Consider the following 26,790-nt stretch of genomic DNA (forward strand, 5'->3'; position numbering starts at 1 on the left):
GTGTGCTGGACAAAGGCTGCACAGCGTTAGTGTCGCTGGTGCTACTATTATTATTTAACAAGGCTAATCTACCACTGAAGGAAATGAGCACACATCGTGAAATTAATTATGGATGTTTTTTTAAAATGACTGTTTATATCAAAAGGAAGGCCTTGCGTTTGCTGCACAATTTCAGGATAAGTCGTGTTTGGGAAAAATATTAATATTCAGAGCTGTGTTGATTAGCTTCACTCCTGTTGCTAAGCAACAAGGTCCTTTGTAGCCTCTGCCGCATTGAGTTTTTTCTGGGGGTGGGGGTGGGGAAGGGGATAGAGGATTAGGAGGAGGAAACTATAATACAGGAAATTATTCCACTGGTTCAGCCAATTCTGAAGTTGCCTTAAAAAAAAAAACCTTTAACGACCTATGTGATTATAGTTGGGTGAGGGAAAGCAAAGCTCAGCCTAGAGCTCCTCACTCACCCATGACTCAAGTTTCAGTGCTGGCAAAACTTGTGTTTACTGGACCGGGCTGCTCCGCATGTGGCCCAGGGCTGGCCACCAGTGTTGTGCGGCACAGCTAGTAGTGGGGGCTCTTTTATAGGGAAGCCATGTAAGACAGATGTGACTGGTGAGGTTGGCTGAGAAAAGGCCAGCCTGAGATCAGGGATCTGTAGGGGACTGAGAAGGGAAGTGGCCATGAATCCAATGACCCAATGACTCCTTTGCTAGCTGCTATGGCCTTTCACTCAAATTCTGCCACTTGAATGGGAGCCATCATGAGAAAGCCAAGTGACATGCCTTCTGAACCCAAGTAGAGACTTATGGGTATTTGAAATTCACTGAAAACCCAGGACAGGGCACATGGCAATCAGATGCTTTGCAAGGTTAGCTTGCTGAGTTCTGGCATCAACACTAGGAAAGATGTGGTACTCTCCCCACTTTGGAGATTAAGGCTCAAAGAGATGTAAGTGACTTTTGCAAGGTCACACCAGCCAGTGTAGGGCTGAAACTAGGCTAGGTCTGAAACTCAAGTCCTTCTGTGTCTGAGTGCCATGCTCCTTCCTGGCTGAGCAGCGTGCACTTTCCCATGTAGGAGGCTCTGGGTGAAGGACAGAGAGCCGGCTTGGGGCTTTGTGTGGAGCTGGCTTGTGGCTTCCTTTAGGTGAGAGCCACTCGGTGAGTCTCGGATTTCATTCCAGACAATTTATTTGTGGTACTTTTCCAGGCACTACTGCTACCTCAAACTTTGTGGCCTAAACATGGACTCATTTGATTGTGAGCTAGGATCTGGGGGTCAGGAATTCGAGCAGGGCTCAGCTGAGTGGTTGTTTTGCTCTTTGTGGCATCCACAGAGGCCACCCAGTGGCAGGTAGGCTGGGTCTGGAGGGGGGTCCAAGATGGCTTCACGCATGTCTGCTTCTTTATCTGGAGTTCCTACACATAGCCTTCCTAGCATGACAGCCTCAGGTCCTTGAACTTCTTATTTGGTAACTACCTTTCTCCACAACACCACCCAGGTGGACATTGCTTGGCCTTTTCTCAGCCAACCTCACCAGTCACATCTGTCTTACATGAGCTGCATTGTGTGGTTTGAAGCAGTCATGAACCCATTCAGGTCCAAGCGCAGGGGACACAGACCCAACTCTTTTCTTTTTTTTTGTATTTTATTCTTTTAAGAGACAGAGATCTTATTATGTTGCCCAGGCTAGCCCTATACTCCTGGGTTCAAGTGACCCTCCTGTTTCAGCCTCCAAGTAGCTGAAACTACAGGTGTATAGCATCATGCCTGGCTTAAACCTCTGTCACAATCATGATGATGATGATGGTGATGGCGATGATGATGATGTGGTACAGGGATCGAGCCCAAGGTCTTTGCACTGAACTGCATCCCTGGTCCTTTATATTTTGTATTTTGAGCCAGGGTCTTGCTAAGCTGTTCAGGTGAGACTTGTGATTCTTCTTCCTCAGCCTTCCAGATACTGGCATTGTAGGTGTGTGCCATCTTTCCCAATTTAGATCTTATTTCTTGATGGGAGGAGTTTTAGAGAAATTGAAGGCCACATTTTAAAATGGCCTGAGGTACCAAATTCTTCACACCAGTGAAAAATACGTAGTTGTAACACTTTGTATGTTCTGAAAATTGTGCCAATGTATGAGCAGTAGAGGGTCAAATATTCAGTGCTGTGGACTTGTCTTATTTTGGTAAGTTTAGATGGGGGTCCATTTCTAGATGTGAAGTTTACCTAGAGCTTTTATTTTGTTCAGGTGTTTTCGGAAGGTGTGGGCGCCGAAGAAGGGTCAGGCATTGAGCCCCAGTACCTCAAACTTCACAGCATGGAAGTGGGTCATTGTCTCCGATTCTGTGGGCTGATTGGGCAGCTATGTTCTGTGTGGTGTTGGCTGGGCTGTTCCTGACACATCTGGCCTCAGTGGCTGGGACTAAAAGGCCAAGGGCCGGGTGGGTCTGGCTTTCTCTAACACTGTAGGCCTCTCTCCTTCCATAGGCTCAGCCTCTTCAGCACAGCAGCAGAGGCCCGAGCTGCCAGGCCTCCCTTCCGAGGCCTAGGATTGGCACTGGGTCCCTCAAATTGCTTTCTCATCATCACAGCGAGGATCGAGGCTGAGCCTGGTGGGTTCAGGAGGAAGGGTAATAAATCCTTGCCTCTTGATCAGATTTCCTGGGAGCTGTAGTTGCAACCTTCGTATCCACTCCATTTCCTAAGCCCTTTAGGGGCCTCTACTCTCAGAGACCTCAGATCGAGCCAATCCTGAGAAAGTCTCCCTCCAGCCACAGCAATAATAATGGCTGCCACTCATACAGCACACCCTAGGTGGCTGTCACTTTTCTGAGGACTCTCTGTGAAGACGCTCTTTCACTCTTCACAATAACCCGGGGTGGGGGGTGCTATTATTCTCCCCAGCCTCAAGATAGGGAAACTGTGGCACAGAGAGGCTAAGTGACTTGCCCAAGGTCACACAGCTGGTTAAGTGACAGAACTGATGTCAGAGGCTGTGCAGTCCTACCCCTCATCCCTTGAGCACAAGCTTCTGGAGTTGTTCATAGAAGCATAAGACCATCTGTGGCAGAGACTGCCTCCCTGTTTCTTTTCTTTTGTATTTTAAAAAGAATAAAACAAAACAATGGGAACAATATTGGATTTCAAAAACAAGACAGCAGGAAATCAACCATAGTTACAGTAATGTACATTGTTATCCTCTAAATAGATGCTCAGACCACCAGACACAGGCTTGCAAAGTCAATCAAACAGCACAAGCACTAAGTTGTTTCTTTCCTTCAGTTGCCATCATCTCAGAAATTCCTGGTGTGTGGTTCTAATTTCCTCTATGTCTCCGTCTCCTGGACTTGTTCGGGGTGAGATATAGGCATGCAAAGTTAATCAAACAATATAAACACTAAGTTATTTCTTCAGTTACTTTCATTTCAGAAATTTCAAGTGTGTGGCTTCTAATGTCTATGTCTTTTGTGTCTGTGTCTCCTGCACTTGTTCTGGGTGGACTGGGGGTCTGAGACTGCACCCTGATCCTTTGCCTGACATTTTCCTGTGTTCCTCCGAGTCAGCTGGTTGCTGAGTCCCAGGCTTTTCCTGCACTGGCTGCCCGTCCCACAGTGCAGAGGATTGGGCTAGACACCTGGGTTCCTCCATTCTGAGGTTCCTGGGGTGGCAGAGAGGGACAGGGGAACTGCTTTTCAATGTCCCCTCCACAAAGCTGAGGAACCCCAGGGGGGTATGGCTTCCTCTCCTCCAGGCCCACAGCAGAGGCTCACCACAGAAGGGGTTGTTTCTTTCTAATGAATTGACCATTACATTTCTAAAGTTCTGAAATGGCCAAGAGACCATACATAGAAAGATACCATTTGAGGCTCCTGCTTGAAACCAACAGCTTCAGAAAACTGCCGGCCTTGACTCAGGGCCATCTCCCTGCTTCTAACACAGCAACAGAATTCTAATTTTAATCCAGGCATGTGGCCACCTAGAAGAGCAACTACATTTCCCAGGTTGCTTTGCAGGTAGTTGTGGAATGGGATTAAATTCAGGCTACTGAGATATAAGTGGAAGTTTATTGGCTGCTTCCACGATATTTGGCCACCTTTTATGTCTTGCTGCCTGGAAATGCAGATGGGATGACCCACGCTCTAGCTGCCATCATAGAGCAGAAGGCCACAGGCTTCACCTTCATTAAATTCAGGTGTGTAGCATCATAGGCTGCAAGCAGCCTGGGTCTTTGAGGTCTTAGGACAACAGCCAGTTCTGTGCTGAGTGGCCTACTGCTGGATTTTAACACATAAGAAAGAAATCTCCGTTGCATTTAGGCCAGTGTAATTTTGAATTTCTACTATTCCCTGCCCCTGACAACCTTACAATCTACTGGAAGAGACAAAATTGCATAGTTTTGATCAAAGTAGAATGAAATAAGTGGTTTAATCATGGCGATAATACTTTCCGAGTTGAAACCGGGGACACATAGTGTGTGTACAGGATTATGGGACCACCTCCAAGAAGAAGCAATCTGAGAGCTGTACTTTCAGTGTGGAAATACTGAAATTTCCAGTACATTTAAATAGTTTATAGAGACAGTGTGACAACATTTTTAAACTTAGGACTATCCCAGAAAATGGAGAACAATGCTAGAGCTAAAAGAAAAATAGCATGTTCGCTGTGAGCAAGGAGCGAGGAATTCTGGCAAAGAAATCCTAATCAGATTCGTGGTAGAAAGGGTAAACATTTTAACTTAGCCTTGAATTTGGGGATGGTGATTGTAGGAGAGAGAGGACAAGGGCAAAGGCCAGAGGCATGGAAATGCAGGGGGCATTTGTAGAAGGACCCGCGTGGCTGGGCAGGAGACTCGGGTGACAATCCACATTGGTAGAGAGGAAAGGGCTTGTTGCCCAGGTCCCCCTGGCAGGTGGTAGGCAGCTGTGTGAACTGGGATGTTTACTGAGTGACACACGGTGGAGATCTTGGTCGCCACTCTGCTAGGAGGGTGCATTTTTGTGGACAGTGTGAGGTAGGGGTCTAACTCTTCCTCGGTACGTAGATAGGCGGTTTTCCTTCCCCACTTTTTGCTCCTTTTGCTGGTTGCCCGGATGACACGCTGAGGCCTCTGTGGAACAAGCACACATCACATCTTCCACGTGCATAGGACAAGGAGCAAGCAGAGGCCAGGCTGAGCTCTCGATGTTGTTATTCTTTTTTTTTTTTTTTAGTGTGGGCGGTTGGGTTTTCAATATTGATGATCTTGCCCAGCACATTTTGAGAAATGCCCTGCTGAGAGTTGTGCAACTCAGAAGAGCTCCTGGAAGCTCAGACTGCTCCTTAAGTGCCTCTCCCCAGAAATCTTTTCTTTCGCCTTGGTTAGATTTAGCAGGTTTGTGGATTAGCATAGTAACAATCAGCACAGTCTTGCTGCGAAGATGGCCAAGTGCCCAGAGCCTCAGCCCACAAAGCCTTTGTTAATAATCTGATGTGGGATTAGGGCAAGGGACAGAATCACGAGGTTCTTAAGAAAACTTGTTTCGAAGACTGAGCTTGTAAAATATTTTCGAACAATGACAGTAATGCCTTAAAGACATTAGGGGAGTCGGCGTGTCTGACCCGGTGAACACCGACTCTCCAAACTTCCGCCTTCCAGGGAAATGTCAAGGGCAAACAGCCAGGATAGGGAGCCAGGAAAGCAGAGCAAAGACTGTGCCTTGAAAGGTTGATGTAGATGACCTGGGACACACTCCTTTTTGAATAGTAGCTCGTTTCAGAGGTACCGTTCACCCATTACGGCATGTTATTTTCTCCTAGGTAAAGTTCATACAACATAAAGTGCACCTTAGAAGGAAATTTAGGGCATTCACAATGTGCTGCAGTCATCACCTCTGTCTAGTTCCAAAACATTTTCATCACCCCAAAAGTTAATCAGTTGTTCCCTGTTACCCTGTCCCCAGAAAGTACTAATCTACTTATTGGTATATCTATTTTTCAATATTTTATATATGTATAGGGCTGGGGATTCAGCTCAGTGGCTTAAGCACTTGCCTGGTAAACACAAGGTCATGAGTTCGATCCCTGGTACCAAATTTTTTTCATATATATAGGATGAGATTTGTCCTTTTCTGTTTATCTTCCGTCAGTTAGCAGGGTTTTCCACGTTGTAGCATGTACCAGTTCTTCATTCATTTTTATGGCTGAATACTGCTCCATTGTGGATATCCATATTGCCTTTATCCATTTATCTATCAATAGTTGTTTGGTCTGTTTCTACCTTTTACCTGTTGTGAATAGTGCTGCAATGAATATTTGCATATAGATATTTGCTTGAATAGCTGTTTTAATTCTTTTGAGTATATACCCAGGAGTGGAATTGATGAGTCATACAGCAATTCTATGTTTAAATTTTGGAGGAACCACCAAACTGTTTTCCACAGTGGCTGCACCATTTCACACTCCCACCATCAACACATGTGGGTTCCAATTTTTCCACATTCTCATCAACATTTGTTATTTTTCTTTTAAAAATTATAGCCATATAGTGGGTATAAAGTGGATCTTACTGTGGTTTTAATTTGCATTTCCCTAATGACGAATTGGGTTGAACATCCGTTCATGTGCTTCCTGGCCACCTGTATACCTTCTTTGGAGAAATATCTATTCAAATCCTGTGCCAAATTATTTTTCAAATCCATTTTATTTCAAAGAAAAAAGACAAAGGAAGAAGAAGGAAAAAAAAAAAACTAAAACTAAATTTCAAAACACATCAATCAGGGGGCAACAATGGTATACACATTGCACACTGTCGTCCCCAAATCACTCACCCAGAGCACAAGACATCTACATTCAACTGTCCAAACAATATCAGCACAAATCTTTCTCCTCAGTGAACTCAAAGAACTGAGTAGTATGACTTAATTTTTATATACATATACATACACATATACATGTTGTTTCTTTCAGCTTCTCCCACTAATGGGACAATACAGAGTTTACACATGTGTGTCTTATTTATTTCAGCAGTGAGTATGTTCTCAAGTTGCATCCATTTACCTATAAAAGTCTCCAGTTTATTCTTCTTTATTGCTGAGTAGTACTCCATTATATAAAAATGTCACATCTTTTTTTTATCCATTCCTCAGTTGATGGACATTTAGGTTGTTTCCAAGATCTGCCTATTAAAAATTGTGCTGCTATAAATATGCATTTGTGCCCAATTTTATGAGTCATTTGTTGTTGGTTTGTGAGATTTCTTTATATGCTATGGATACAAAACCCTTACCACATATATGATTTCATATTTTCCTCCATTCTAATTTTTTATGTTATTGATAGCATCCTTTGATGCACCAAAATTCTTCATTGTGATGATATCCAATTTATCTATTTTTCTTTTTTCCCCTGCTATTGGTGTCATATCTAAGAATCCAGCACTAAATCTAAGATCCTGAAGATTTACCCCTATGTTTTATTCTAAGAGCTTTATGGTTTTAGCTCTTATTTTTATTTTTATTAATTTTATTTTAATGAGAATAAAACCAAGCAAAATAAAACAGAATAAATCCAGTCAAAACAAGGCAGTGTCAGTGACACAGGATTTCAAAACATGATAATAGGAAATCAACAATGGTTACCATAATGCCTCTTGTCCTCAAAATAGCTGCTCATACCTTCAGAGTTAGTAAAAGCAGACAAAACAGAATAGAATCAATAAAAAGAAAACAATGAATGCAATACATGACTTCAAAACAAGATAATAGTAAATCCAAAATGGCTACCATAATATATCTTGTTAACTTGAAATAGCAGCCCATGACATCAGATACAACAAAATCAAACAAGATAAAACAGAACAAAACCCAACCAAACAAAACAATGAGAATGATACAGGATTTTGAAACAAGAAAATAGAGAATTAACAATGGCTACCACCTTCAAAAGGAGATTTCTTATATATGCTACATTGCGTATTGTTATTCTCTGAATAGATGATCAGACTTTAAAAGTCAGTGAAACAATAAACACTGCAAGCATTAAGTTTTTCTGGATCAGCTGGTCGCTTACGAGGTGCAAGGGAGGAACGCTGGCTCTTCTTGTCTCCCTGCCCACGTGCCGGAAGGGGCCAGCATCTGGCTCTACCCGAGTTAGTCTGTGCATGGTACTGACTCACAGGAGGTCTTAACTTCTTGTTGACTTCTTGTTCTCCTCCCCCACAGTCTGCGAATGGCACCGATTCACAGGAGAGGGCTGGGGTCTGGCTTTCCCACAGTCAGCCTGCCTTGTGGTTTTTGCTTTTACATTTCAGTTTTGATTCATTTTGGGGTTCATTTATGTACATGTGAGGTAGGGATTCATCTTCATTCTTTTCCATGTGTATATCCAATTGTCCCAGCACCATAAAAAAATATTCTTCCACATTTGAGTGGTCTCGGCACCTTTATAAGAAAAAAATCAGTTGACCATAGATCCACAGGTTTATTTCTGGACTCCTGATTCTATTCTACTGATCCACATGTCTATTCTTATGTGAATACCACACTGTTTTGATTATTGTATCACTACAGTAAATTTTGGAATTAGGAAATGTGCGTCTTCTAACTTCTTTTTCTTCCCAAGATTATTTTGGCTACCCAGCATCTCTATCAATTCCATATGAATTTTAGGATCAGACTTTCCATTTATGAAGAAAAGCCTATTGGAATCTTGGGAAAGACTATATTGAATACATAGCCTCTTTTAGGGAGTATTGCATGCATCTTAACAATAGTAAGTATTACAGTCAATGAACATATGATGTTGCTGTGGTTTGAACATGATATGCTGTCCAAAATTCTTGTTGAAACCTACTCATCACAATGATGGTATTAGATAGTGGGACCTCCAGGAGTTGATTAGGTCCTACATTAGGGTCCTTCTGAAAAGTCTTGTGGGAAGAAAGGGGTTTGATATTTTCAACTTGTCTGCCTTGTGAGGACAATGTTCTGCTCCTTTAGAGGACACAGCCTTCATCAAACAACAGAATCTGCCAGCACCTTGACCTTGAACTTCTTACTCTTCAGAACTATGAGAACATAAATTTCTGTCCTTTATAAATTGTCAGAGCAGCACAAAGGAACTCAGAAGACATCTTTCCATTTATTTAGATCATCTTTAACTTCTTTCAGCAATCGTTTGTAGTTATTATCGTCTAGCTCTTTTACCTCGTTGGTTAAATTCAAGTATTTTATGTTTCGATGTCATTATAAATGGAAGTGTTGAGGCCAGGGATTTAACTCAGTGGCATAAGCATCTGCCTGGCAAGCGTGAGGTTGTGAGTTCGATCCCCAGCACCAAAAAAGAAAAAGGAAGTGTTTTTAAATGTCATTAAAAATTGATTTTAGTTTTTGGAGCAGTTTTGGGGTGCATAAAAATTGAGCAGAAAGCACAGAGATTCTCCAGAGACTCACTGTGCCCACACATGCACAGCCTCTCCCACCATCGACATCAGGCAGTACAGTGTACATCTGTCACAACTGATGAACCCACACGGATGCATCATTAGCACCCAAAGCTGAGAGTTTACATTAGGGTTTGCTCTTAGTGTTGCGTATTTTATGAGATTTAACAAATGTACATTGACACATATCCACCATTACAGTATCATACAGAATAGTTTCACTGCCCTATAAAATCCTGTGCTCTGCCAATTCATCCCTCCCTCTCTCTCTCAGTGGTGACCACTGGTGTTTTTACTTCCTGTTTTGCCTTTTCCAGAATGCCATAAAGTTGAATACATACAATATATAGCCTTTTCTGATTGGCTTCTTTCAATTAGGAATATGCATTTAAAGCTTCTTCATGCTGGTTTTTTTGGAGGGGGTCTTTTTTTTTTTTTTTTTTTTTTTGTCTTTCTTGAGATAGGGTTTTGCTATGCAGTTCAGTCTGACCTTGAACTCACTGGGTAACACAAGCTGGCCTTGAACTCTCAGGGATCCTCCTGCCTCAGACTCCCAAGTGCTGGAATTACAGGAGTACTCTCCAAGCTTTAAAAATAATAGCATGTTAACTCATTTCTTTTTAGCACTAAACAGTATTCCATTGCCTGGATGTACCACAATTTACCCATTCACCTCCAAAAGGACATTTTGGTTGCTTCCAAGACTGGGAAATTATGAATAATGGATATGTAAATATCCATGTACAGGTTTCTGGATGGGCATAAGTTTGCACCAATTCAGATAAATATTAAGGAGTGTGATTGCTGAGGCATTGGTGAGATATGTTTAATTTTCTAAGGAATCACAAAACTGTCTTCCAAAGCTGTTGTCCCATTTTGCAGGTCCCAATCAGTAATTGCTTCATATCCTCATAAGCAGCATTGTCAGGGTTTTGGATTTGGGCTGCTGTAACATATGCGTAGCTCATTATTGTTTTAATTTGCAGTTCCATAATGACATATGGTGTTGAGCATCTTTTCACGTATCATTTCCTTTATGCATGTTTTTTGGGCAGGTTTCTATTTAGATCTTTTGCCCATCTTTAAATCAGGTTATTAATTTTTAATTGCTGAGTTTTAAAGATTCTTTGTACTTAGCTCAGTGATAGAGCACATACAAGGCCATGAGTTCAATCCCCAGTTTCTCTCTCTGTCTCTCTGTTTATCTCTGTCTGTCTCTGTCTCTGTCTCTGTCTCTCTCTGTCTCTCTCTCTCTCTCTCTCTCTGTCTCTCTCTCTCTCTCTCTCTCTCTCTCTCTCTCTCACACACACACACACACACACAAGTTGTTTATGTATTTTAGATAATGGTCCTTTATCAGACATGTGTTTTGGAAATTTTTCTTCCTTGCCTATGACTTGTTCTTTCATTCTCTTAATTTCATTTTCAGACTGTTCGTTACTTGTTTATATACTTACTGATTTTTTATGTTAATCTTACATCCTGCAACTCTGCTGAATTCACATCAGTTAGAAAACATGCGAGTTGCACAAAGGCCCAGTCTAATCTGACGCGAACAATAAGGGAGATTTATCAGCACACAGAATCTTAAATATCCAGTGGGCTTCTGTCTGTTTTTATCATGTCTCTGCCTCTATTTCTCTGCACTTCTACCTGAACCTAGGCTTCAGTTGACTTCCCTCATGGTTGCTTGATGGCTGCCAAAAGAAACTCTCCATGCTTCTTCAGTCACATCCAAAGAGAGAAAGAGAGCATGTTCCTTGAAAATCCTACACATATTTTTCATGGGCTGATCTCTGTTGCTCTGACAAGAGAGATGAAATTGCTCTGATCAGCTTAGTCCCCTGAGGTCAGGATAGGTTCAGCTGTACCTTAAGGTCTTGGTTGCTGTAGAACAAGGGTGGAGGAAAGGAACTGCAGAGGAAAATCTCAGCGCTGTTAAGAAGGGGGAAGGCAGGAACTGAGACATGGCTCAGTGGTACAGCACCTGCCTAGCATGTGTGAGGCCCTGGGTTCCATCTCCAGCACCACAAAAGGAGCAGAGGAGGTTACCAGACTCGTGAAATTGGTACAGTGCCACAAAGGAACATTGGCTGGAGGCAGGAATAAATGAGAGGTCCTTAGTCCTCTCGCTGATGCACAGTTCCCTGGAACTGTGGCACCACCATTCTGATAATGGCCAACCTTTCAGCTTCCCCAAATCCCCTACAAAGATACCTGCCACTTCCACGTGGTAGGAGAGAGAAATCTGCCTAGCGGCTCTGTAACTTCTGTGATCTCTGCACAGCCAGAGCCTGCTGAAGCAGACCTGGAGAACAAAAAACACTGGAGAAGCCATGCACTGAAATGAGTATGGTGAACCTGAGAATTAATGGTGTAGCTTTCAAATTGTTATCCACAAATCTCTCTCCGGGCCTTGTGCCTGGAATTCTACCATTAAGAATTCGTTTCTTGAGTTTAAGTTTAAAATACTTTGATATCTTCAAGACTTGGCCCCTATCACCACTGGTTCTTTTCATTTGCAGCCAAACATTCTGCAGGGCGGAGGGAGCACCTTTCTAGATTCCAAACTGTAAGGACACAGATCTGATCTGAAGGTATGTTCAGTGGTAACAAATAAGCTACACCAGAGAAACAGAGTCAGGGGTAGGAGTCTCAGGAGCCTCATGTCCTGAATTGTGAGAACTCATTACTCTTCCTAGATACCCAGCTTATGCCTAGATTTTCCCACTGTAGACTCAGTCCCTTCTCTGATTAACAGCAAGCTCCACTGTGGCAGAAGGTATTTCCCCAAAACAGTCACAATCATGTCTCCTATCCCACGTGCTCTTCTAGAACCTTGCCATTCTTACATCAGTTAGGGGAGTCTCGGCCATTATCTTTGATCCCAGGTGATATTTGCTACTATCTTGACCAACAGATCATGGCAGAAGTGATGCTATGTGATTTCTGAGGCTAAGTCTTTAAAAAATGTAATGTATGCTCACCTTACTCTTTTGGGACATTTGCTTTTAGAATCCAGGTGCCATACTGTGAAGAAGTCCAAGAAACCCATGAAAAGGAATCAAGGCTCCCAATCCACAGCCCCAGCTGATCTTTCTGCCAATACCCACTACCAACTTGCAGTTCATGTGGGAGAGCCATCTTGAGGGTCGATCTTTATAGTAGGCAGCATCTAGCATAAGCCCCAATTCTGGCATTCATGCCAATGTGGACTCATCTTCTCCAGAATGGAGACTAGACTGAGCACCTTGCTTTTAACAGCAGAGGAGATAGGAGGATACTTCCTTCCAAATATTAGGTCATAAAAAGGCTATGACATCAATTATATCCCAATAAAGCAGGGAAAGGGAGGTTATGGTTTCCATTTTGGATGCTCTCACATTCTCTCTCACACTGTTTGGCTGAAGAAAATGAACTGCCATATTGTGTGAACCTTACTTACAGAGAGACCCATGTGGTGAGAAAAAGACCTGCCGTCAGCCACATGAATGAGCTTGAAAGCAGATTCTTCACATGGGACTGTGACTTCAGCTGACAACTCAACTGCAGTCTCATGAGACACCTCAAGCCAGAGGCCTCTAGCTAATAGAAACCCCCAGCTACAATGTACCTGGATTTCCAATCCACAGGAACCATGTGAGATAACAAGGATTTGTTATTTTAAACTGCTGAATGGTGGGATGATTTGTTAGGCAGCAACTGAGAACTAATACAGTCTTCCTTTTCCCAGTCAAGTCAGCCCAGCTGATACTGCAGAGAAAAGTCCTCCTAACTACAGCACTGCAAGTAAAACAAAGATGGTGAGTGTGCTTGTCAACAAAGGCTTTTTTTCTGATTCTGACAAGAGATTTTTCACTAGGCTTTGGAATAGTTTGCTATGCAGCTATGGTTCACTTTTGCTCATTGAAGGTTGTGTGACAGGTGCTGAGGAAACAAAGTAATAAACAAGCCAGGCCCAATCTTTCATTGAGGATAGCCTAGTATGCTGGTGTGCTACAGTTGACATAACAAAATAGCTCAGACTGGGCAGTTCAAATAGCAGAGATGAATTGCCTCACTGTTCCAGAGGCTAAAAGTCCGAGATTGGGATGTGGGCAGGGCTGGCTCCTTCTGAGGCTTCTGCTTGGCCTGCACATGGCCGCCTTTACACTACATAACTCCCCACCCCACCCCCTGCAGTCTTCCATCTGTGCCTGCCTGTGTCTTACCTCTTCTTGTGAGCACTGATGCTGGTCACAGTGACTAAGACCTGATCTGGTGACCTCATTATCATATAATCATCTCTTTCAGGACCAAGTCACCAAATGCAGTCACATTCTGAGGTACAGTGAGGTGAGGGTTTCAAAATATTACCAGTTTGGAGGGTATTGTTTAACTCATCACTCACAGTCAACACACTCAAAAATTCTCAAAGGACCAATTTCCCAAAAGCTAAAAGTTGTCTTCTCTTCTCGCTGAAGCATTTGGTAATAGTACAGTTTTCATAGCCTTCCCAAAGTGTTTTCAACTCACTTGACAACCTCTTGTAGTTGTCTCATTTCCTTCCCTCCCTGCAGGCTTCTGTGCCCCATCAGGGCAGCCCCAGAGCCCACTGAAGATGGAGACCTATGGCAGATATGGGTTTGAGATCGTCACGGGGCCTACGGATAAGGCTCAGCTGACCAGGGGCAGGAGCCAGGTAGATGCAGAGCTGTGGCACACATGGGCCCACAGAGGTCTCAGAGCTCTGGGCCTGGAGGTCACTAGGCCCAGAGTCCAGACAAACATGAATTCAAAGTGCAAAACGCAAGGACCACTTTTCTAGTTTTGTGGTGGCTTTAGCAAGGCCAGAAGAGTTGATTCTTGGTCCCCACGTAAGCATTTGGGGAGGATTAATGACAACAGGAAAGCTGATGGCCTGAGGCAAAGCAGGAAGTTGTCAACCTCTTCTCAGCTGGATTCCATGGCTATCAGGCCAGACACTTTTCCAGAGTTCTTTTCATTGTTGGGGAAGAGAGGTCAATTTTTTCTTCCATAGGATATTATTCTTTTCCAATAGACCTCCTGCTAGGGGTGGGGGACATGGGACAGGCAAAAACTATGAGGCTTCTGTTAACACAGGCTTTTTCTGACCTGAGTGGAGAGGCTTCTCAGAGGTTCTCTCATGTGTCAAATCTCTGTCTCACTCTGGCCCTGCCTTCTAGCCTATCTTCCATCATCATCAATATGACACAGTCCAGGCACTTTGTTTTCTGCTGTGACTTGAGTTTGCACTGCTTTCAGAAACCTTATCAAACTTCCCCCTTCACCCTTGAATCCAAGACTCATCCCTGGATGACTTGAAGACTCCTCCCACTTCTTAGATAATGGGCTTTCCTGGGGATTGTGTGCAGAGAAAGCACACACATCACATCACATGGAATAAAGGAAGATAAGGGGTTCAGTCAGTTTTCCAGTACTATGACAAAATGCTCAAGAGAATCAACTTAAAAGAAAAACAGGGTTTTTGACTCACAATTTCAGAAGTTTCTGTCCATAGTCACTTGGCCTCATAGCTTTTGGGCCTATGGAGAAGCAGCCTCACATGGCATGAAGTATGTGACTATAGAAGCTGCTACCTCATAGTGGCCAGGAAGCAAAGAGAGACAGGAAGGGGTTACAGTCCCAATATCTGTCTTCCAGGGCAGCCCCCAGTGACTAACTTCCTCTTACCAGACCCCACATCTACAGGTTCCACAACCTCCCACTACAGTCTGAGGACCAAACCCTCAACATATAGGCTTTGAGGACATTCAAGATCCAAACCATAGCACAGGGGCCTGCGGCAGCTTCCTTCCAGTCACACAGCCCCTATTAGGGGGCTGAGAAGCAAGTGGGGGTGGGGCAACAAGAGGCAACCTTCCTCCTATGCTTCATGGCCAGCTTTCCTGCAGACATTTGCAAGCCTCCTCTTGGGGAACAGAACGCACCCTGCCAAGAAACACATGGCTGAGAGCCTGGGACAGAGGCCACTGAGTCCAGAGCACGAGCCACTAAATCGCTTTTAAATTCCAGTCTAAACCTCAGAAATGTGACTTTAGGGTAGGACAAAGGTTGCTGTGGAGCAAAAGTGGGACAAACAGATAATGCTGGCACCCCATAATTCCAATCAGTGGCAGGTTTATAAGGAAAGTGGCCTTCATCAGGAAGTCTCAGCAGGTCCTCTGAGAGCAAAGTCTTATTTTTATGGAGAAATCCCCAAGTCACTATCTCACAGGGCGCAGGGGTCAAGCAGCAAGAGGGCCTTGCGCACGCAAGGGGCCCAGGGCCTTCTCTCGCCAGGAGGACTGTGAGCAGCCTCTGGGTTTCAGGCTGCCCTTGGCAGAGGCTGCAGGATCCTGATTCACAGGAAAACAGAAGCCAGATCCTTGTCCTCTGGCAGCTGGCGTCTGCTGCGTCTGGGGGGAGGTGATCACACTGCTCCATCCCTGTCATTCCTGGCCAATTAGATGAGTCAGCATATTCCCAGGCCCTCGCTGGGCCGCCAACGTGATTTATGGTGAGCTCTGCAGGCCTGAAGAGAGTGAGCGATGGGGAGCAGAGCCCATCCTCCCTGAGTGAGCTCGTGTGCGTGCGTATGCTCTCCACAACACACGCACAGCACCAGATGGGGGTTGTGTTGGAGAGAGATGAAAACATTTGCAGGCCTCTCACAGCCGCTGTCTTTACTGACGGCTTCTATTGGAGAAATTCTCCTCGTGGAGGAAAATATTTACTTTTGGTATCCTTCCATAATTTTTTTTTTTTTTTGTTAGATGAGTGGAGAGAAAGGAATAACATGGGCGGGAGTTTAGGCCCTCAACTGCTCCTCCCCTTTTATCTATTAGGCATTGAGCACTGAGTTATACCCCAGCCCTATCTTTATTTTTTATTTTGAGATGGGTTGCACTACATTACCCGGAAAGAGTTTGAACTTGTGAACTTCTTGCCTCAGCCTCCCAGAGTGCTGGGATTAGATTCACTGAGCTGTTTTGAGTTAACCATTATGGAGAGATAGAGAAAGTGTTTGCCTAGGGGGTGGCAAGGCTACCTGGCTTTCTCAGCTCGCTTCTCTGATGGCTACAGTGGCAAATGGGCCTGATGTTGCAGGCGGGAAACGGTGCGTGCATCTGCGACACACACACAGGCCTCTGCATGGGCGCTCTAGTGCTTCCCACCGATGCTCTTGCTGATCTGCTCTGTGGAATTGCTCCAGTGTGCACTTCTGTCTCCTCTGGGGTTTGGTTGTATTTTGCATCTACTGGGCCAGGATGGCGAGAGAAGCTACATTTACAAGTCAGGGAGCCCCAGCCAATCTTCCAGAAGGAGTCAAAGACGGCCCTTGACAGGTATTTGATCACTATGGCCATTATGGGGAAGACTGGTTTGTTTCTCCCACCTCTCTTCCCCACAAAACTGGTCTCCAGCTATTGCGCAGTGAGCCTGTCCAACCACTTTGTAGGTTGCCCCTTTGCAGTTTGAAGCTCCTAGGCTGACAGCCTTTCCCCCCCGTCACTGTCAGCACCACCAGTGTCATCTTCCCTCATGTTTATTAAGTACCAGTATGTGCCAGTCATTATTCCAAAAGCTTTCTGTACCTCATTTCTTCCCCCAAGGCAATCCTTTTGGTAATACTATTGATGTCCTGTGATAGGTAATTCTGGGTCAAGTTGACTGGCCCACAGGATGTATAGACGTTTGTCCAAACATTATTCTAGAGGTGCCTGTGAGATAAACATTTGAACTAGTGGGCTGCATAGAACAGACTTCAGTCTGTACTGTGGAGAGGCCTCATCCAATCAACTGAAAGCCAGAACAGAAGAAAGAGACAGAGGAAGAGGGAATTTTGCCTGCCTTTTCAGCCTCCCTAGCTGTGTGAGTCAATTTCTTATTATCTATCTATCAATCAGTCTATCTATCTGCCTACCTTCTGTTGGTTCCATTTCTCTAGAGAACTCTGATATACAACTTGGTACCAAGAGTGATTCTAGAGGAACAAGATTTTAAAGAGAGGTTTCTGGAATTGACTCATTAATCTGATTAGATTTAAAGATGGTAATCATCTTATTTCAGCAGTACAGAGAGCACTGGTAGTCCATGATGTGATCAGGCAATAGAAATAAACAAAATATCAGCATTTGGTACTTCTAATCAACTACTTATAAGAGGCAAGAAGCCAAGTTACTGTGTATTTAAGACTTTCAAACATTTTTTCCCAAACTCATGCATATAATGAAATTGGCTGACTGCCCCTAATGCCACTGGACAAAGAGGGTGGTGAGCTTAGAGTTTCAAATACCCACTTTAAGCACCACATAAATGCCCTGAAAGCATCTATGTGTGCTCCAAAGGAGACCCTTCTCTCCTGCAGCTATGGAGCAGAGAATCTGAAAATGAAATCCGGATCTCATTTTATAACTGCTTGAATTACAGTGCAGGATGAAATCCCAGTCTTGTAGGGTTGTCTACTGTTGAAATCAGTACCTATAACTACACTCAAGGCCCAGAAAGCCTCTAAAAATGGGGTGTGAAGCATGACCCGTGAGAAGGTACACTACACTGCAAAAGAACTTGAATTTTTAAATTCACGCAGACAGAAATCCGAGGGACATGTGCAGGATGGATATTAAAGGTGCAGGATAATGGCAAAAGGAACCTAAGGTTGGATCCGACTGAATTTATTTTTATGCACTAAGTAGAGACTCTGCATTTAATGTTGCAGCTTAAGGAGCTGGAAGGGTCTCCTACAGTTTGTTTGACTGGCTGAATCATGGACCAGAAGGTGACTGAGTAAGTTGACCTCTTGGTTTATGTAGAGAAAGGGATTCAGAGGCTTAGGGAGATTGACATGTTAGACCCACTGACCCTGAGAGAGGGTCCAGAAGACATGCTTCTCACCAACACTTGAGAACTAAACGCAAAGGGAGCCCTCTCATTCTTGGAGAGCTCACTGCTGGCCTTCCCTGTAAGCCGCACCTCACAGTTCAAGCCACAGGCACTGAAACGGGGAACCTAGGTGCAGTGGCAGTATCTGGAGCCTGGCATGCCAGGGACCAAGTGTCAAGCACTTAGCTGCTAACTGTGAGGTGGGCCTGGTGACTATAATGGGTCACAGAGTTATCTCAGCAATCAGAACACTTACACAGGCCCACAGCATGATCGTGGTCATGCTAGAAATAAGTAGATGGGAAATCCATCTTTTTGTGGGTCATAAAACAGAGTCAGAGCCCCTCAATCATTCGAATACTTGAGTCAGTTTACTGACCAAGGATTCCTCGAATGAAGGGCAGGCCATGTCCCTTGAGTAAGGACCTGAGTACACTGCCAAAATTTTATACTATCCTATTGCCTATTTCTCTAGAGAACCTTGAGCACTACACATTCCCATTTAACAGACAGGGAAACTGAGGCACAAGATTTTCATGGGAAAGTTAGGATTTGACATCTGACAGTGGGACTGTGTATTCAAATAATTCCCCAGAAAATTCAGGATGGGACAAGGAACCAAGGGCCACTAACTTCCCATCCAAACTACTACGTAGGCCATGTGATGGGAGGAGTAGTGAAACTTCTAGAGAGCTCGATTGCTACATGTTGGGTTAGAAGCCTCCATGATGGAGAAGATAGGTGATGGAGGGGAATCAGAAGGTGGAAGAACCAGTATTTTCACCAGGCTGTCTCTGCACTTCAGTTTTGTCAGCTAAGAAAGGAAAGGTGTAGGCTTCAGTATCTGCATTGCTCCTAAATCCTTGATTCCTGCCGTGATGGTGTGTTGGGGCAGTCGCAGAGCAGCCCTGAGTCACCGGGACTGCCACTGTACAGAGTGCTCATGGGAAATGTGCCCAGCTTCCAAGGAAGGAACCGGGGGGGGGGGTGATAGTTCGAGGACTTAATGGAGTCTCTCGAGTCCTCCTGACCCAGCAGTGGCGAACCTATGACACACGTGCTGCAGTTGGCTATTTGTTATCACTGAAAGCTCTAAAAGATTCACCACCATTGTCTTAGCCTGCTTCTGCAGAATGGGATGACCACATCAACTCCTGGGACTTCCATAGGTACCCCTGCACTGTGCCAGTACAGGTAGTCACAGCCCGAGGTGACTCCTTCCTCTGCTACCTCAGGCTGTGGTACGAGGCTGGTCTCCCCAGCTGGAGGAGGAAAAGTCCTTCTCTCCTCTTCTCCATTTCCTCTTCAAGAGCCTGAGAAAGTCTCAGGTGGCTATGGAGCCCGGCTACTCTCACAAAGCTCAAGCTTGAGTTCTCTCTTGGTCTTCTCCCCTCTTCCTTGTTTTCTGACTCCTTTCCCTGGTTCCTTTCTTGTGCTCAACAAACAGTTGCTGAGAAGCCCTCTCTGTAGGCATTTGTGCTGAATCTCTAACGCTCACACTTCCACCAGCTTTCAGTTCATAACTGAGTTTTCATAATAACACGTTTTCATAATCAGTTTTCAGTTCATAAACACTCACCTTAGCTGGGCATCTGTCACATGGGTGGCTAATGCAGGGAGGCGTCAGGCAAAGGCTGCCTCATGGGGCCATGTGTGCACATGCATGTGGACATCCATGCGTGTCTGTGTGCAGGAGCCCACATGAATGTGTATACACTGTGTACAAGAAGAGCCCTTGTGTGTGTAAACACACAGGCACCCACATGTATGCATGTGTGTCCAAGTCGACAGCCATGTATGCACTCACACCAAATCATGATTCTCTACCACATGTACAAATGAGTTTGATAAAACCTTCCTGGCCAAGTGTAGTGGTGCACACTTATAATCCCAGAACTTGAGAGACTGAGGCAGGAGGATCACTGTGAGTTTAAGGCTAGCCTGGGCTATATAGTGAGTTTCAGGCAAGCCTGAACTGCATAGCAAGATTTTATCTCAAAAAACAAACAAACTACAACAAAAACTTTCCCTCCTCTCCATCCCCAAAGTGCAAAGTTGCCAGTGAAAATCAAATCATCTCCAATGGGCTTGAAGAAAACAAAGATACACCTGGGTAAAAAGAAGGCCTCTATTCCAGACTAAGCTCTTCTCATTTTAAAGCCAATCATTTTGAGATGTGCCATCTCCTAGAAGGGGAACATTTTTTAAAAATAAAATAAACAAAACAAGGTTCATGGGTTGGAAGGCTTAATACAGCAAGGATGCTAATTCTCTTCCAAACCTGTATACTTACCACAATTCCCAATCAAATCCCAGCAGGATTTCTTATAAGTATAGACAAACTGATTCTAACATGTATATAGAAAGACAACAAACTAGAGTAGCTGAAACAATTTTAAAGGGGTGAATGGAATTGGAGAAATCATACCACCTGAATTTAAGATTTAATATGAAACTGTAATAATCAAAATGCTGTTGTGTTGGCAAGGAAAACAGAGATCAACAAGATAGAATAGAGAATCCAAACAGACCCATGAAACATGCCGATTAATTTTTTTATGAAGGTGTAAAGGCAACAGGATGGAAGAGATGATGTGTTTTCAATGACTGGTGTTGGCAAATCCGGATATCCATATACAAAAGAAGAAGAGGAAGAAGAGGAGCAGGAGGAGGACAGAAACATACATCACCTGGAAAAGTGAAAGCTTAAGTATTTTGCAAAACACATCCTGACCAGCTCCCATCTGAATGCCACCACCCCTTTTGCCACTACTTTACCTAAGCTGAACCTTTCTCCTCTATCACAATGTGCCCATAACTATGGGAACCATGTTTGGAGACCCTGAATGGGCTGTGGTATCTCAGTAAGAACAAGTGTGCTTATGGACACAATGGGACAGAGTGCCTGAACCTGAGGTTGACTGCAGGACGCCGAGGGCCCAGAGTGGTCTTGTCCTAACTGTGTCTTACTTGCCAGTGACTCCATGTAGCTGATGTGTCCATCCCAGTTGGATCGCTCTCTCCCCTTCTCTCTCTCTCTTCTCCTTCTCCCTCAGAAAAGGGGATAGTCACGTGGAAATGCAACTCCTGATAAACAGATAAGCAGATTAGGGCTGGCAGAAATTAGGTCTCTCAAAGCAATCAGGCTAAAGATAAAACAGAAATTTAATGAAAATTGAAAATACAATCCGTATTACGTAGCTATTAAAAATGATGTTTACCAGGAATTTGCAATAGCATGAAAAATGCTTGTATCACCACATTGAGCAAGAAAAGAGCAAATTACCAAATTGCATGTATAGTTGATCACAATTATATTTTTAAAAGATGTATAGTCAAAAGACAGAAGATAAATACATTGTGATGCTGCCAGTGCCTGCCTTGCAGTGGGAGGAGGAGACTTCCCCCACCGTTCTCAACTCGAAGCTACAGATCCCAAACATTTTCTAGAATGACTGCGTAAATCTAATTTAAATTAATCTTTAAATGTAGAAAATGAAGGTTGGGGCTTTATATTTAAAATACAATTTGGAGTATTGGTACCATATGCATGAACAATCCCATATTTATTCAGCACCTATCATATTCTAAAAATCCTTTGCATAATAAAACCATCACTACCAGCTCCCCACCACGATGAGACTTCTACAGCCCCCCACACCCTCTGCACTCGTGCGCTGTCCTTGTGGCCGTGCTGGGCCTGCATCTCTGGGGCAAGCTCGAGGGCCTGGCATAGTCATTCATAAAGTCAGCTTCCTTTGGCAGTTTTACCAAACGCTCTATCATAAACACGGGCCTGGCCCTGAAAGATCCCAGTTTGAATCTTGATCTCTCCGATGGGATCTTCCTGTGACTCAGTTCCAGCAAAGCCCTCAGAGGACATCAGACCCCTGTCCTTTTGTATCTGGTGGCCCATTCTTTCTCCCCAGCCGCTCCTGATTGACAGAGTCCACCTGTCAATCACAGGGCCTGCCCGGCCTTTGAGGACTTAACTCCCTGGGGCCTCGGCCTGCCGGAGTTAATGGCCACCTCCCCTGACACTGACATTCTTCCACCAGGCTGCCACTGCTCCCAGCCACCCCGCCAGGCCCCCAGAGTATCCTGGGGCTTCTCACAATGCCTGGCCGCCTTCATTAGCCCCATGGGTCTTCTGGGCCCCTTCCCAATGCAAGGCACCATTCACACTGATCCCCGCCCCCCAAATTCAGTGTTAGGCCACCTGACCCCTGTCAGCAGCAATTTCTGTGACAAGGCTCAGTGTGAGAGAGGCCTGCAACATCCTTTCTAAGAGGATCAGGCCCCATGAGGCCTCCTGTGACCCTGCCCATCTCCCTCTGCCCTCCCTGCTGGGGAGGCCTAGAGCACACACCTAGCTGTGGCTGCTCTTACACCTGAAGTCCCTAGAGAAGATTCCAGAAAGAACTCTAGCATCACTGGCAAGTGAGAAAATCAGTCAAAGTCGATAAAGGGAAAACAGACACTGAGGGGATCTATGATGGGCAGAAATGGAGCTGAGTCCCAAAGGAGATGCGATGTATGTGTGGGGAGGGTCAGTCAGTGTCACTTACACTGTGTTCTGTTGGGTCACTAGACAGCTTAGATACCAGAGCAGAGGCGATCCATGCCACCTTGCAATGGAAGGGATATCAAAAAAATTTCAGACTTGTTTAAAACTTCTTGGGACAATGTCTCTGGGCTAGGGCCTCCCTCCCGTAATGTACTGGAGATTTTTGTCATGTTTCCACTAAACAAGAAACCCACAGAATCCCCATGGTGCCACTGACATGTTTATTATGGGAAAAGCCCCAATCTCAGACTCATACAATATTCGAAGGACAATTTAACCTGGGACAGTGACCAGCTTCCAGGTCTTTTCATAGGGAGCTTGATATGCATCAGCTCAGTTCCATACCTGTCCAGGTGATGATGGAAACAGCAAATTCACAGGGTTCTGGGAATAAGGAAGGGAGGCATGCTTAGAAGCAGGATAAGCCACACATGGAGATGCATACCTGCCATCCTGGCACTTTGGGAGACCAAGGAAGGAAGATGGCAAGTTTCAGCCCAGCCTGGGCCATTCAATGACCCTATCTTTAAAAAGGGCTGGGGATGTAGCTCAGTGTGAACGCCCTGGTTTCTATCTCCAGAACCACAGAAAAAAGTAAAAGGGGGTATAGATGGGAGTGGCATTGCACTAATTAGCAAGACAGGAGTGCTTGCCACTTTCAGAGAGGCCCTAATAACTCAGCCCAAAGAGGGGACAGAAATTGATCAGGTTTTCAAACCCAGCCAACCACACAGCTGCAGCAGGTTACTTGGATTTTCTGGCCTCCTCTCTCTTCCCTGGAAAGTGGGAGGATGAGCTGCAGGCCCAAGGGACAACAGTTATGCTCGGTTATGCTGCATCAAGGAAAGACGACCAGCTGGCCAGCACCTGCCTAAGCACAGGATGGTGTAGCTGAGGTCCCATTCTCAGTCAGGGGACAGTACCACTAAGGATCTAGACCCATTGTTTCGCTCATAGAAGTGTTTCCTTTGTGAAAAAGTCACATCCCAGACTACTGTTATTGATATTAAAAAGAAACAAAGCAACAAGGAGGATTCCTCTGCACCTGCAGTGCAATCTAGGGAGAAAAAGTTGCAGCAGGAGCTCCCATCATCCCACGTGCTCTTCGTACAGTGTTGGGCCAAGAGAGATCTGTGTGCTCTCCCTTCTTGAATCTAATGGCCTGTGATTCTGGCAGAAGTGGCACTACATAACCTCTGAGGATAGGCTATTAAAGGCCATGATAAAACTTGATAAGTTTTCTTCCTATTATCTTTTAGAGTTTTCACTCAGAACCTGCTGAGCATGCTGTGAGGAACCCAAGACACATAAAGGGACCCATGTGTAGGTGCCAGTAGCCCTACCTGAAGTCTCCACCAAAATCCAGCATCGACTACAGGCTACATGACTGAAGGAGTTTCCAGAGGCTTTTACACCCCAGCCCTTGAGAGATCCTTAGTGTCTTGTTACTTTTCTCTCATTGCTAAGACAAAATACTGGATGCCCAGAATGAAGGAAGGAAAGGTTTATTTATCTTTCAGTTTGTGGAGGTTTCAGTCCATCATCAATGGGCTCCAAGGCATGGCACAGGGATAGCCATTCATGGTGGCAGCAAGTACCAGAGGCAATAAGAGCAAAAAGGACGAAAGGTGAAAGCACATCTCCTTCCCTCCCTTATAGTGTATGCTGGCTACTTGCCCCTGGGTGGGTGCAGCACTCACACCACCAATCCCAGCACTAGACAATGAACCAATTGCAAGTGCTAGACTCAGCTGCCTTCACAAAGCCTGTCCCCCCATGACTGCATAAAGCTTTGAGGAGATATCCAAACACAAACCATAACACCTAGCCTTCAAGTCTTCCTAATTGATGGCCCAGACATCATGAACAGATTCAAGCTATCCCCGTTATACTCATTTCAAATTCCTGACACACAGAATCTATGAGCAAAATAAAATTGTGGTTGCATTGAGCTCATAAATTTGGAGCTATTTGTTACACAGCAGCAGTAACCAATGCACCACTAAACTAGCTATAAAGCTACATCTCTCAAACTGTTGTCTTTGAACAACTTACAACAGAATAGGGGAAGAGGTTACAAATGCACTCCAAACACAAGGAGTCAGAATTGCTCGGGGTATGGGATTCAAAAAATCAGTGTTTTAAATGAGCACTTCCATCTGAATCTGAGATATAACAAGATGGGAAGCCCTGCTGATTCAGGGTTGAGAAAGCTATCTTGATTGTGATTGTCTTAGTCATTGCTGTGGCTCAAAGTCACAAACTGATTCTAGTCCACTTAAACCCCAAATGAGACTTTCTTAATGGGTGCAGATCTCCAAGTCACCTCCTCCCTCTCTGTGTGGTCCCTTGTCTTTGTTCATTGTCTATTGATATGAAATTCCTGAGACCTAATGCTTCCTATAGGGAAGAGTATTTAGTTCACATTTCCAGAGACTGGAAATCCAAGATTGGGCAGCTGCATTAAACCAAGCGGTGATACTTGGGCTTGGAGCTCATGTATAGTTAAGTGACAAGATAGCAGGTTTTTGTCAGAGATACCTGGATCCTTGAGAATTTGATGGAATAGAATCACTGTGACTGAACGGGCTATTAAGAGGTAAGGCCTAGCTGGAAGAAATGGGTCTTAGAGGTATTACCTTGAGGATCATACCTTGTCCCTGACCTGTTCCTCTCACATTCTTTCTTGCTTGATCTGCTCCCTAGCTGCCATGAGGTGAGTATTTTTCCTCTACCACACCCGTCTGCCATGATATTTCTGCCTTGAAGCCAGTTAAATATGCAGTTAAGCCTCTACAACCATGACTGTAAATAAACATCTCCTCCTTTAAGTGTGGGTATTGGATATTTGGTCACAGTGATGAAAATGCTGATTAATACAGTCACTAAACTGGCCCTTGCCTTTATTCATCCTGACTTCTAGGCCACAGTGACTTCCTCTTATCTGCAGTTGAACTTTACCTTAATTGGAACAAATAGCAGTTTCCATGAAAGTCCTCTGTTTATTTGGTATCCAGAGGTGAGAGCTGATGTGGGTCTTCCGGAGTCCCTCTAGGGCAAGGCCTAAAGCAATCTAAAACTAGGAATTCCTCCCAGGTCTAGACACACCAGAAGAAGCCCACCAGCTGTTTTTGAGATCCTTCTGCAGCTCACAGAGCTGTGGAAGACATTGGTGATACCCTGCCTGCCAGTTCCAGGATCCCATGGGGAGCTAGATATTGTCTAACAAATGTATCTGGGTTCCAAGTGCCCAGGGGAGACCAAGGTCTCATGGTGGCAGATGCTGAGAGTCTCTCTTCAGACTTAGGTTTGTGCTGAAGGTCTCATCAGGGCTACACTTTCATCTAATTACTCCAACATTTGTTTATAATAGCAAATGCCTATCGGGTAGACAAATTCTCACAGCGAGTTCAAATGAAGTAGTGTAAGAAAACAGACTCACAGAGGTTCTGTGGAATAAGCAAACAAGTGGTGCTGGGACTTCGACTAAAGTTCCAGTGACTCCAACGCCCAAGGGCAAACGTCCCCATGACCATCTAGAAATCAGCACTCTCTGCCTTCAGCCACCTGGAGCCAGCTCTCTGAGCTGACACACCTTCTCCCTCAGGGAGCAGACACCTGGAACACTCTCAAAGATGTGGCAACTTCTGTCACGGCAAAATTGTCAAGCAAAGCTGCAGGAGAAGAGGAAAGTGAACATGCCAGAACAGGTGCTGGCAAGTAGGCAACATCCCTGCAAGGGGTTTGCACAGGATCTGTGGTTCAGGGCTTAAGAAGGCTGCAGATGAAATGCTACTGGCCTGAAGCCACAGCAGCGGCCTATGGAGAAAGCTGAGTATGGCTGGTGTCCAGTGTAGCAGGCAGTGTGGCCCTGTAAGGGGCACCTGCTCAGGGGAAACACACACACACACACACACACAC

General features: G+C 44.7%; 1 non-coding gene across 1 annotated transcript; it reads right to left on the reverse strand.

The window, feature by feature from the left end:
• Window positions 1-3,777: 3,777 nt before the first annotated feature.
• On the reverse strand, window positions 3,778-3,918 carry LOC111756730 (small nucleolar RNA SNORA2/SNORA34 family). Its single transcript, XR_002791142.1, has one exon. It is a non-coding gene; the product is annotated as a small nucleolar RNA SNORA2/SNORA34 family (small nucleolar RNA).
• Window positions 3,919-26,790: the final 22,872 nt, after the last annotated feature.

Source organism: Cavia porcellus, unplaced genomic scaffold, assembly GCF_034190915.1.
Source record: "Cavia porcellus strain 051 isolate PalLab524CR breed Dunkin Hartley unplaced genomic scaffold, mCavPor4.1 scaffold_3, whole genome shotgun sequence".
NCBI classification, from domain to species: domain Eukaryota; kingdom Metazoa; phylum Chordata; class Mammalia; order Rodentia; family Caviidae; genus Cavia; species Cavia porcellus.